The sequence below is a fragment of the Rhinoraja longicauda genome, chromosome 19 (genome assembly GCF_053455715.1).
Source record: "Rhinoraja longicauda isolate Sanriku21f chromosome 19, sRhiLon1.1, whole genome shotgun sequence".
Taxonomy (NCBI): domain Eukaryota; kingdom Metazoa; phylum Chordata; class Chondrichthyes; order Rajiformes; family Arhynchobatidae; genus Rhinoraja; species Rhinoraja longicauda.
In genome coordinates, this window is record NC_135971.1 from 6,158,990 (window position 1) to 6,172,237 (window position 13,248).

A 13,248-nucleotide genomic window follows, 5' to 3' on the forward strand; every position below is an offset into this window, starting at 1 on the left:
TCAAAGTCTACAGAGAGACTTGGGCCTTTTGGAAGGGTGGGCTGAAAGATGGCAGATGGAGTTTAATGCTGATAAGTGTGAGGTGCTGCATTTTGGTAGGACAAATCAAAATAGGACGTACAGGGTAAATGGTAGGGAATTGAGGAATGCAGTGGAACAGAGGGATCTGGGAATAACTGTGCATTGTTCCCTGAAGGTGGAATCTCATGTGGATAGGGTGGTGAAGAAGGCGTTTGGTATGCTTGCCTTTATAAATCAGAGCATCGAGTATAGAAGTTGGGATGTAATGTTAAACTTGTACAGGGCATTGGTGAGGCCGAATCTGGAGTATGGTGTGCAGTTCTGGTCGCCAAATTATAGGAACGATGTCGACAAAATGGAGAGGGTACAGAGGAGATTTACTAGAATGTTGCCTGGGTTTCAGCACTTAGGCCACAGAGAGAGGTTGAACAGGTTGGGTCTTTATTCTTTGGAGCGTAGAAGGTTGAGGGGGGACTTGATAGAGGTTTTTTAAATTTTGAGAGGGACGGACAGAGTTGACGTGGGTAGGCTTTTCCCTTTGATAGTGGGGAAGATTCCAACAAGGGGACATAGCTTCAGAATTGAGGGACAAAAGTTTAGGGGTAACATGAGGGGGAACTTCTTTACTCAGAGGGTGGTGGCTGTATGGAATGGGCTTCCGGTGGAAGTGGTGGAGGCTGGCTCGATTTTATTATTTAAGAGTAAATTGGATAGGTATATGGATAGGAGGGGATTAGAGGGTTATGGTCTGAGTGCAGGTAGATGAGACTAGGTCAGGGAGAATGGTCGGCGTGGACTGGTAGGGCCGGACAGGCCTGTTTCCATGCTGTAGTAGTTATATGGTTATATGGTAAAATCGAGCCTGCCTCCACCACTTCCACCGGAAGCCCACTCCATACAGCCACCACCCTCTGAGTAAAGAAATTACCCCTCATGTTACCCCTAAACTTTTGTCCCTCAATTCTAAAGTTATGTCCCCTTGAAGTAGATTTTCAAAGTCTACAGAGAGACTTGGGCCTTTTGGAAGGGTGGGCTGAAAGATGGCAGATGGAGTTTAATGCTGTTAAGTGTGAGGTGCTGCATTTTGGTAGGACAAATCAAAATAGGACGTACAGGGTAAATGGTAGGGAATTGAGGAATGCAGTGGAACAGAGGGATCTGGGAATAACTGTGGAATCTCATGTGGATAGGGTGGTGAAGGCGGCGTTTGGTATGCTTGCCTTTATAAATCAGAGCATCGAATATAGAAGTTGGGATGTAATGTTAAAATTGTACAGGGCATTGGTGAGGCCGAATCTGGAGTATGGTGTGCAGTTCTGGTCGCCAAATTATAGGAAGGATGTCGACAAAATGGAGAGGGTACAGAGGAGATTTACTAGAATGTTGCTTGGGTTTCAGCACTTAAGCTACAGAGAGAGGTTGAACAGGTTGGGTCTTTATTCTTTGGAGCGTAGAAGGTTGAGGGTGTACTTGATAGAGGTTTTTTAAATTTTAAGAGGGACGGACGGAGTAGACGTGGGTAGGCTTTTCCCTTTGAGAGTGGGGAAGATTCCAACAAGGGAACATAACTTCAGAATTAAGGGACAAAAGTTTAGGGGTAACATGAGGGGTAACTTCTTTACTCAGAGGGTGGTGGCTGTATGGAATGAGCTTCCGGTGGAAGTGGTGGAGGCAGGTTCGATTTTATTATTTAAGAGTAAATTGTATAGGTATATGGATGGGAGGGGATTGGAGGGTTATGGTCTGAGAGCAGGTAGATGAGACTAGGTCAGAGAAAGTGGTCAGCGTGGACTGGTAGGGCCGAATGGGCCTGTTTCCGTGCTGTAATTGTTATATGGTTATATGGTTCTCCCCATAATCCCTGACACCCGCACTGACCAACAATTTATCTATCTCTGCCTTAAAAATATCCAATAGACAATAGGTGCAGGAGGAGGCCATTCAGCCCTTCGAGCCAGCACCGCCATTCAATGTGATCATGGCTGATCATTCTCAATCAGTACCCCGTTCCTGCCCTCTCCCCATTCCCCCTGACTCCACTATCCTTAAGAGCTCTATCCAGCTCTCTCTTGAATGCATTCAGAGAATTGGCCTCCACTGCCTTCTGAGGCAGAGAATTCCACAGATTCACAACTCTCTGAATGAAAAAGTTGTTCCTCATCTCAGTTCTAAATGGGCTTCCCCTTATTCTTAAACTGTGGCCCCTTGTTCTGGACTCCCCCAACATTAGGAACATGTTTCCTGCCTCTAACCTGTCCAACCCCTTAATAATCTTATACGTTTCGATAAGATCTCCTCTCATCCTTCTAAATTCCAGTGTATACAAGCCTAGGCGCTCCAGTCTTTCAACATATGATAGTCCCGCCATTCCGGGAATTAACCGAGTAAACCTACGCTGCACGCCCTCAATAGCTAGAATATCCTTCCTCAAATTTGAAGACCAAATTTGGAGACTAAGTCCACTGACTTGTGGCCTCCACAGCTGTCTGTGGCAAAGAATCCCACAGATTCTTTGCATCCCACACATCAGTTATTAAAGATGTGATAGCATCACATTTGGAAAGTGGTGAAATCATCGGACAAAGTCAGCATGGATTTACAAAAGGCAAATCATGTCTGACGAATCTTACAGAATTTTTCGAGGATGTAACTAGTAGAGTGGATAAGGGAGAACCAGTCGATGTGTTTTATCTGGACTTTCAGAAGGCCTTCGACAAGTTCCCACATAGGAGATTGGTGTACAAACTTAAAGCACACGGTATTGAGGGTTCAGTGTTGAGGTGGATAGAGAATTGGTTGGCGGACAGGAAGCAAAGAGTAGGAATAAACGGGTCCTTTTCGGAATGGCAGGCAGTGACTAGTGGGGTACCGCAAGGCTCAGTGCTGGGACCCCAGTTATTTACAGTGTATATTAATGATTTGGATGAGGGAATTGAATGCAACATCTCTAAGTTTGCGGATGACACGAAGCTGGGTGGCAGTGTTAGCTGCGAGGAGGATGCTAGGAGGCTGCAGAGTGACTTGGATAGATTAGGCGAGTGGGTAAATGCATGGCAGATGCAATATAATGTGGATAAATGTGAGGTTATCCACTTTGTCGGCAAGAACATGAAAGCAGAGTATTACCTGAATGGTGACCGATTAGGAAAAGGGGAGATGCAACGTGACCTGGGTGTCGTGGTGCACCAGTCATTGAAAGCAAGTGTGCAGGTGCAGCAAGCAGTGAAGAAAGTGAATGGTATGTTGGCATTCATAGCAAGAGGATTTGAGTTTAGGAGCAGGGAGGTTCTACTGCAGTTGTACAGGGCATGGGTGAGACCGCACCTGGAGTATTGTGTGCAGTTTTGGTCTCCTAATCTGAGGAAAGACGTTCTTGCCTTAGAGGGAGGACAGAGAAGATTCACCAGATTGATCCCTGGGATGGCGGGACTTTCATATGAAGAAAGACTGGATAGACTAGGCTTGTACTCGCTGGAATTTAGAAGACTGAGGGGGGATCTTATAGAAACATATAAAATTCTTAAGGGGTTGGAGAGGCTAGATGCAGGAAGATTGTTCCCGATGTTGGGGGAGTCCAGAACCAGGGGTCACAGCTTAAGGATAAGGGGGAAGTCTTTTAGGACCGAAATGAGAAAACATTTCTTCACACAGAGAGTGGTGAGTCTGTGGAATTCTCTGCCACAGAAGGTAGTTGAGGCCAGTTCATTGGCTATATTTAAGAGGGAGTTAGATGTGGCCCTAGTGGCTAAAGGGATCAGGGGGTATGGAGAGAAGGCAGGTACAGGTTACTGAGCTGGATGATCAGCCATGATCATATTGAATGGCGGTGCAGGCTCGAAGGGCCGAATGGCCTACTCCTGCACCTATTTTCTATGTTTCTATTCACCACCCTCTGACTGAATAAATTCCTCCTCATCTCCTTCCTGACGGAACGTCCTTTAATTCTGAGGCTGTGCCCTCTGGTCCTAGACTCTCCCACTGGTGGAAACATCGTCTCCACATCCACCCTATCCGGGTCTTTCACTATTCGGTAGGTTTCAATGAGGTCCCCCCTCATTCTTCTAAACTCCACCGAGTACAGCGAAAATTGTTGACAATATTCCAAATGGGGCCTGCCCAGTGCCTTATAGAGCCTCAGCATAACACCCCCTGTTTTTGTACACAAGCCCTCTTGAAATAAATGCTAGCATTGAGTTTGCTTTCTTTACTACCGACACTATTCCCTCCAAACCTCTCAAGACCGACAGGCTTGTAGGTTAATTGGCTTCTGTAAAATTAGAGTTTGTCCCTTGTGTGTGTGTAGGGCAGCGTTAGTGCGGCCTGATCGCTGGTCGCTGCGTACCCGGTGGGCCGAAGGGCCGGTTTCTGCGCCGTATCACTAAGCTAAATGACATTTTCACTGATGAATGTAGACACAAAATGCTGGGCTAACTCAGCGGGTCAGGCAGCATCTGTGGAGAACATGGATAGGTGACGTTTCACAGAGTGCTGGAGTAACTCAGCGGGTCAGGCAGCATCTGTGGAGAACATGGATAGGTGACGTTTCACAGAGTGCTGGAGTAACTCAGCGGGTCAGGCAGCATCTGTGGAGAACATGGATAGGTGACGTTTCACAGAGTGCTGGAGTAACTCAGCGGGTCAGGCAGCATCTCTGGAGAGAAGGAATAGGTGACGTTTCACAGAGTGCTGGAGTAACTCAACGGGTCAGGCAGCATCTGTGGAGAGAAGGAATGGGTGACATTACGGGTTCTTCAGAGAAGGATCTCGACCCGAAAAGTCACCCATTCCTTCTCTCCACAGATGCGGCCCGACCCGCTGAGTTACCCCAGTGCAGTGTTTGACTGACAATTGACCACTCCCAACTCCGTGGACAGCAGCTTTCGTTCTCTCTCTCTCTCCCTCTCAACCCCCTCTCCCCATATCTCTCTCTCCCCCATCTCTCTCTCCCTCCCTCCATCCCCCCCTCTCCCTCCATCTCTCCCCCTCCCTCCCCGCCTCTCCTTCCCTCCCCCCTCTCTCCCCATCTACCCCTCTCCCTCCATCTCTCCCCCTCCCTCCCCCTCTCCCTCCCTCCCCCATCTACCTCTTCCCCATCTCCCTCTCCCCTCATCTCCCTCTCTCCTCATCTCCCCCCTCCGTCTCTCCCCCATCTCTCTCTTTCTCCACCATCTCTCTCTTTCTCCCCATCTCTCCCTTTCTCCCCTTTCTCTCTTTCTCCCCATCTCTCCCTTTCTCCCCCATCTCTCCCTTTCTCCCCCATCTCTCCCTTTCTCCCCCATCTCTCTCACTCTCCCCATCTCTCTCACTCTCGCCATCTCTCTCTCCCATCACATCTCTCTCCCCATCTCTCTCTCCATATCTCTCTCTCCCCATCTTTCTCCCTCCATCTCTCTCTCCCCCCTATCTCTCTCTCCACATCGCTCTCTCCCCCATGTCTCTACCTGCCAGCAGGTACAGCAGATGCACGGCCGTGCAGAGAGAGCGTCGCATCCTGGCGGTGTCCCGGTCCCGGTCCCGGTCCCGGTCCCGTCTGGCGACCCACTCCAGGCTGTGGAGAAACTCCCTGCTGAAGCGGGATAGAGAAAAGGGAAAATGGAGATACTGACTGACTGAGGGACTGACGTAGCTCCCCCCCCCCCCGGCCCCCCTCCCCCCCCCCCGGCTCTCCCGCCCCCCTCCGGCTCTCCCGCCCCCCCTCCGGCTCTCCCCCCCCCCCTCCGGCTCTCCCCCCCCCCCTCCGGCCCCCTCCCCCCCCCTCCGCCCCCTCCCCCCCCCGGCTCTCCAGCCCCCCCTGCTCTCCCGGCCCCTCCCCGGCCCCGGTGCGCGCACGCGTACATTTTGACTGACTGAGGGACTGACGTAGCTCCGGCCCCCCCTCCGGCTCTCCCGGCCCCTCCGCCCCCGGCTCTCCAGCCCCCCCCGGCTCTCGAGCACCTCCCCCCTCCCCCGGCTCTCCCCTCCCCCCCGGCTCTCCAGCCCCCCCCCGGCTCTCCCCTCCCACACCCCGGCTCCCAGCACCCCCCCCCCCGGCTCTCCAGCCCCCCCCGGCTCTCGAGCACCTCCCCCCCTCCCCCGGCTCTCCCCTCCCCCCCGGCTCTCCAGCCCCCCCCCGGCTCTCCCCTCCCACACCCCGGCTCCCCAGCCCCCCCCCCCCCGGCTCTCCAGCCCCCCCGGCTCTCGAGCACCTCCCCCCCCTCCCCCGGCTCTCCCCTCCCCCCCGGCTCTCCAGCCCCCCCCCGGCTCTCCCCTCCCACACCCCGGCTCCCAGCCCCACCCCCCCGGCTCTCCCCTCCCCCCCCCCAGCTCTCCCTCCCCCCCCCCGGCTCTCCAGCACCTCCCCCCACGGCTCTCCCCTCCCCCCCCCGGCTCTCCAGCCCCCCCCCCCCCGGCTCTCCAGCACCTCCCCCTGCTCTCCAGCCCCCCCCCCCCCCCCCGGCCCTCCCCCCCCCCCCCCCCCGGCCCTCCCCCCCCCCCCCCCCCCCCGGCCCTCCCCCCCCCCCGGCTCTCCCCCCCCCCCCCCCCCCGGCTCTCCCGGTCCTCCCCGTCCCCGGTGCGCGCACATTCCGCATGACGCAGCGGCGGCCGCCCAGAGGCGCGCACGCGCACTTCGCCGAGCCGCCATCACGCAGCGGGTCCGGGGCGGAGGGCGGGGCGGGGGATGGGGGCGGGGCCAGGGGCGGAGGGCGGGGCCGGACCGGGGACTGAAGAGTGGGCGACGTCTGATCATCGTTCACGGGGAATTATCATCGGGGAAACGACCTATTATATTGAATTGTGGGCGTGTGTTATTTGTTTAAACAATCATTAACGGCTTAAATGGTCGATCGCTGGAGGCGACAATTGACAATAGGTGAAGGAGGAGGCCATTCGGCCCTTCGAGCCTGTACGCACCGCCATTCAATATGATCATGGCTGATCATTCTCAATCAGTACACAGAACGATGAACCACCAATGGCCTTGATTACATCAGGCCCAGGCTTACATGACAGGCAGCAGTGTTAAACAAATCTGTTTTATTATGTACAAAGTGCATTTTACAAAATCATCACAAGCTGCACAAAAACGTGCAGAACAAACATCCACTGGATCAGTGACCAGACTTTGTATAAATTACAGGTTTCCATAGAGCAACAATAGTCAATAAGTTGCAGGAGGAGACCATTCGGCCCTTCGAGCCAGCACCGCCATTCAATATGATCATGGCTGATCATCCACAGTCGGTACCCCGTTCCTGCCTTCTCCCCAGACCCCCCGACAGCACGGACAAAGTGTGAACTGTTCCATGTTCCACAAGGATCTTGTCGTAAACTTTGGGATCTGGGACCATGGACACATCTGGTCACATCTGCCACAGAGACGGCGCAGCAGCAAACCCGTTCCCCGACACCCAGAGAAGGGGTGCTCTGTCACCCCCCGCGTACAGCGGTCCCCACTCTGCAACTCTCCCGGTCCCACAACACCCGCTCCTCATCCCTGCGAGAGAGAGGGGGGGGGGAGAGGGAGAGGGGGAGAGGAGGGGGAGAGAGAGAGGGAGAGAGAGAGGGGGGAGGGAGAGAGAGGAGGAGAGGGAGAGAGAGAGGGGGAGAGAGAATGAGTCCTGTGTTAGTGACTGGGCATCGCGGCCCATCCATCCCGTTCACTGCCGGGGCAGCGTCACCGCACAATGTTAGACGGGAGAGAGGGGACAGGGAGAGGGGGGGGGGGACAGAGAGGGAGGAGGGAGGAACAGATAGGGGGGGAGGAGACGGAGAGAGGGGGCAAGGGAAGGGAGACGGAGAGGGGGGAGCGGGACGGAGAGAGGGGACCAGGACGGGACAGAGATAGGGGACGGGACGGAGAGGGGGGCAGGGGGACAGAGAGGGAGGAGGGGGGAACAGATAGGGGGGAGGAGACAGAGAGAGGGGGGAAGGGAAGGGAGACAGAGGGGGACGGAGATGGGGGGAGGGTCGCGGACTTTTTTTTTTTTTATCAAAAAAATACTTTATTCAAATAATAAATATCATTTACAAAACATCTTTTTTAAACAAACCCATCCGACATTTCCGGAGGTTACACATTCAATACAGGCATTTACTTAGACATTTACTTTCATTTACGTACATTTACCAAGTATCCCTTATTTGGAGGGGCGTCTCTCTCCACCACACCCTGGACCCTGGAGGAGACAGAGCCACACAGTGGTGAACCTGGAGATACGTTTATAGACAATAGGTGCAGGAAGAGGCCATTCGGCCCTTCGAGCCAGCAACGCCATTCAATGTGATCATGGCTGATCATCCACAATCAGTACCCCGTTCCTGCCTTCTCCCCAGACCCCCTGACTCCACCATCCTTAAGAGCTCTATCCAGCTCTCTCTTGAATACGTTCAGAGAATTGGCCTCCACTGCCTTCTGAGGCAGATAATTCCACAGATTCACAACTCTCTGAGTGAAAATGTTTTTCCTCATCTCCATTCTAAATGGCCTACCCCTTATTCTTAAACTGTGGCCCCTTGTTCTGGACCTCCCCCAACATTGGGAACATGTTTCCTGCCTCTAACGTGTCCAACCCTCAATAATCTTATATTTTTCGATAAGATCCCCTCTCATCCTTCTAAATTCCAGTGTATACAAGCCTAGCCGCTCCATTCTTTCAACATATGACAGTCACGCCATTCCGGGAATTAACCTAGTAAACCTACGCTGCACGCCCTCAACAGCAAGAATACCCTTCCTCTAATTTGGAGACCAAAACTGCACACAGTACTACAGGTGCGGTCTCACTAGGGCCGTGTACAACTGCAGAAGGACCTCTTTGCTCCTATACTCAACTCCTCTTGTTATGAAGGCCAACATTCCATTGGCTTTCTTCACTGCCTGCCGTACCTGCATGCTTCCTTTCAGTGACTGATGCACTAGGACACCCAGATCTCGTTGTACTTCCCCTTTTCCTAACTTGACACCATTTAGATAATAATCTGCCTCCAAAGTGGATAACCTCACACTTATCCACATTAAACTGCATCTGCCATGTATCTGCCCACTCACACAACCTGTCCAAGTCACCCTGCAACCTCATAGCATCCTCCTCACAGCTCACACTACCACCCAGCTTTGTATCATCTGCAAATTTGCTAATGGTACTTTTAATCCCTTCATCCAAGTCATTAATGTATATATATATATATATTTTTTTTTAATTTATTTGTTTTTATTTTTTACAGAACTTTTTAGAAAACAAACCCTCCCCCCCTTCCCCCCACCCCCCTTATACTAACCCCAAATAAGAAAAAGGAAGAAAAGAAAAAAAGATTAAAGACTGCCTGGTTGTTGGGGGTCCTGCACACGCCCCATGGAATTCCAAACAGAATAAACTGTATATGTATATACATCTCTCCCAAAAGAACCATTGTGAATATGAACAATTCTTCTATATATATAGGCCCCTCTTTTGTAGATAAGGACGCCAGATATTTAAAAAAGTATCATATTTGTTCCTTAAATTATAAGTCATTTTTTCAAGTGGGATACAGTTAGAAATTTCATTATTCCAAAGGTCCATACTTAAATAGGAATCAGATTTCCAAGTAACTGCGATAGTTTTTTTGGCTACTGCTAATGCAATTTTTATAAATTCTTTCTGATATTTATTCATTTTAAGTTGTGGTCTTATTCCTTCAACATCACGCAATAACAAAAATCTTGGGTTGTATGGAAGTTGTATTCCGATAATCTGATCTAAAAAACTTCTTAAGTTTGTCCAAAAAGGTTGTATTTTTGAACAGGACCAAGTAGAATGAAAAAAAGTACCAATTTCTTGATTGCACCGAAAACATTGGTCAGATAAACTTGAATTTATTCTCTTTAATTTTTGTGGTGTGATATATAATTGATGCAGAAAGTTATATTGTACTAGTCTAAACCGAACATTTATTGTATTTTTCATACTGTCAAGGCATAGTTTTGACCAATTTGTTCCATCAATATTAATATTCAAATCCGTTTCCCATTTTCGCCTTGATATATGAATTCCTTGTTTAGGAGCCTTTTTTAAATTAGATTATATATAATAGAAGTAAAAAAAATTATTTGTCCTTTTGAATTAGGTTTTCAATTTCCTTAGATTTCGGCAATAACATTGTTTGACCCAATTTATCTTTTAAATAAGCTCTTAATTGAAAGTAACAGAAAAGAGAATTATTTGATATATGATATTTATTTTTCAATTGTTCAAATGACATCAATATACCTTTTCAAAGCAATCACCTATATATCTAATCCCTTTTTGATGCCACCTATATAGAAGCTGGTTATCCATTGTAAAAGGTATCAATCTATTCTGAATCAAAGTTGTCTTTCCTAATAAAGATTCTTTTGTTTCATCCTCAAATTTACCTTATTCCATAATCCGATCAAGTATTTTAATAATGGAGATTCTTTCAGTCCTCGTATCAATTTAGGTTCCCATTTATATATAAAGTCTTCTGGTATATTTTCTCCTATTTTGTCTAGTTCTATTCTTATCCATGCCGGGTTTTTCCTTCAAAAAGAGATGCAATAAACCTCAGTTGGTTTGTTTTATAATAATTCTTAAAGTTCAGAAGTTGTAATCCTCCTGAATCAAACTTCCATGTCAATTTTTCCAACGATATTCTTGACATCTTACCTTTCCAGAGAAATTTCCGCACATATTTATTTAACTCTTGAAAAAACTTCTGTGGTACTTGTATTGGTAATGTTTGGAATAAATATTGTAACTTCGGAAATATATTCATTTTAACGGCATTAACTCTTCCTATTAATGTTATTGGTAATGTCATCCATTTATCAAGGTCTTCTTTTATTTTTCTTAGTAATAATAAATAATTTATTTATATAAATTCTTCATATCATTATCAATTCTTATACCTAAATACTTTATACCAATTAATGGCCATCTAAATTGGGTTAGTAATCGACATTGAGTGTAATCTCCTTTAGTAAGGGGTAAAATTTCACTTTTATCCCAATTTATTTTATAACCTGATATTCTTCCATATTCTTCTAATCTAAAAGATAGTTTGCGCAACGAATCTAATGGTTTTGTTAAGTATATCAAAACATCATCTGCAAATAAATTCATCTTAAATTCTTCCTGATTGACTTTAAAACCCTTAATATCTGGGTCAGTTCTAATTAGTTCAGCTAACGGTTCTATCGCCAGGACAAATAAAGCAGGTGATAATGGGCATCCTTGTCTAGTTGACCTTTTTAATTGAAACGGTGTTGAAATTTGGCCATTTGTCACTACTTTAACTTTAGGATTCACATTTAGAGTTTTAATCCAGTTTATAAAAGTTGTTCCTAACCCATATTTTTCCAATACTTTATATAAAAAATCCCACTCTAACCTATCAAATGCTTTTTCTGCATCAGAGCTACTGCTACACTTATTTCATTCCTCTTTTGTGCCAAATGCATTATACTAAGTAACCTAGTTACATTATCTGCAGAATGTCTATTTTTAATAAATCCAGTTTGATCCATATGTACTAATTTTGGTAAATACTTAGACAATCTATTAGATAAAATTTTTGCTACTATTTTATAATCTGTATTCAGCAAAGATATAGGTCTATATGATGTTGGTTTTAAAGGGTCCCTATCTTTTTTTGGTATTACCGTTAAAATCGCTGTCGTAAAAGACTCTGGGAGGTTATGTGTTCTTTCCGGCCTGCTGTATTACCTCCATAAAAGGAGGAATTAATAATTCTTTAAATTTTTTATAAAATTCTGGTGGGAACCCATCTTCTCCTGGGGATTTATTACTCTGTAGTGATATTAAAACTTCTTTGACCTCTTTTAATGAAAAAGGTATATCTAATCCCATCTGTTCTTCTAAATTTAATTTAGGAAGGTTTATTTGTGCTAAAAATCTTTCTATCTCATTAGTATCTTTTTGTGATTCTGACTGGTATAGATCAGAATAATTTTTTTTAAGGTTTCATTAATTTCTAAAGGTTTATAAGTAATTTTATTTGTATTTATTCTAATAGCATTAATCGTTCTCGAAGACTGTTCGGCTTTCAACTGCCAGGCAAGGACCTTATGTGATCTCTCTCCTAACTCATAGTACCTCTGTTTAGTTCTCATAATTGCTTTTTTCTGTTCGGTATGTCTGTAATGTATTATATTGTAACTTTTTATTGATAAGTTGTCTTCGTTTCTCTTCCGTTACATACCTTTGAGATTCTTTTTCTAATTTTGTAATTTCTTTCTCCAATTGCTCTACTTCGGCCATATATTCTTTCTTAATTTAGGAAGTGTAACTTATTATCTGTCCTCTCAAATATGCTTTCATTGCATCCCATATAACAAATTTATCATCAACTGAGTTGGAATTTGTATCTAAAAAAATTGAATATGTCTTCTCATAAACTCACAAAAATCTTCTCGATTTAATAATGTTGAATTAAATCTCCATCTATAAGTCATTTCCTCTTTATCCATCATTACCATTGACATTGTTAAAGGGGAGTGATCTGATAATATTCTTGCTTTATATTCAACATTTTTCACTCTGTCCTGTATGTTTGTTGATAATAAAAAGAGATCAATCCTCGAGTAAGTTTTATGTTTATATGAGTAAAAAGAATAATCTCTTTCTCTTGGGTTAAGTCTTCTCCATATATCGGTTAGATTTAAATCTTTCATCAATGACAAAGTTAATTTTGCTATTTTCGTTTTGGTAACTGTCCTAACTGATCTATCTAAAACTGGGTCTAAACAAAAATTAAAGTCTCCACCTATTAGTATTTTATCGTGAGCATCGGCCAGATTCAAAAAAGTTTCTTGTATAAATTTTATATCATTTTCATTTGGTGCATAAATATTCATCAAGGTCCATAATTCCGAAAAGAGTTGACAATGTATAATCACATATCTTCCGCAGGATCAATAATTGCATTTTGTATTTTAATTGGTAATGTTTTATTGATCAAAATTGCAACTCCCCTCGCTTTTGAATTAAATGAAGCTGCAATAATCGTTCCCACCCAGTCTCTTTTTAATTTCTGATGTTCTATCTCTGTTAAATGAGTTTCCTGCAAGAAAGCTATATCTATCTTCATTTTTAAAATATATGTTAAAATTCTTTTTTTTTTTACCGGCCCATTTAAGCCATTAACATTAAAATTCAAAAGTTCAGTAATTTAACCATTATTCTTAACAGAATTACTCCAATCTATAACATTACTTAACACCTCGTT

The 13,248-nt window shown here is 45.9% G+C and overlaps 1 protein-coding gene across 2 annotated transcripts in view; it reads left to right on the forward strand.

Moving 5' to 3' along the window:
- The window catches only part of LOC144603025 (nuclear factor 7, brain-like), a 424,775-nt gene that overhangs the window by 381,233 nt on the left and 30,294 nt on the right, over positions 1-13,248 (forward strand). The gene's annotated exons all lie outside the window — the stretch shown is intronic.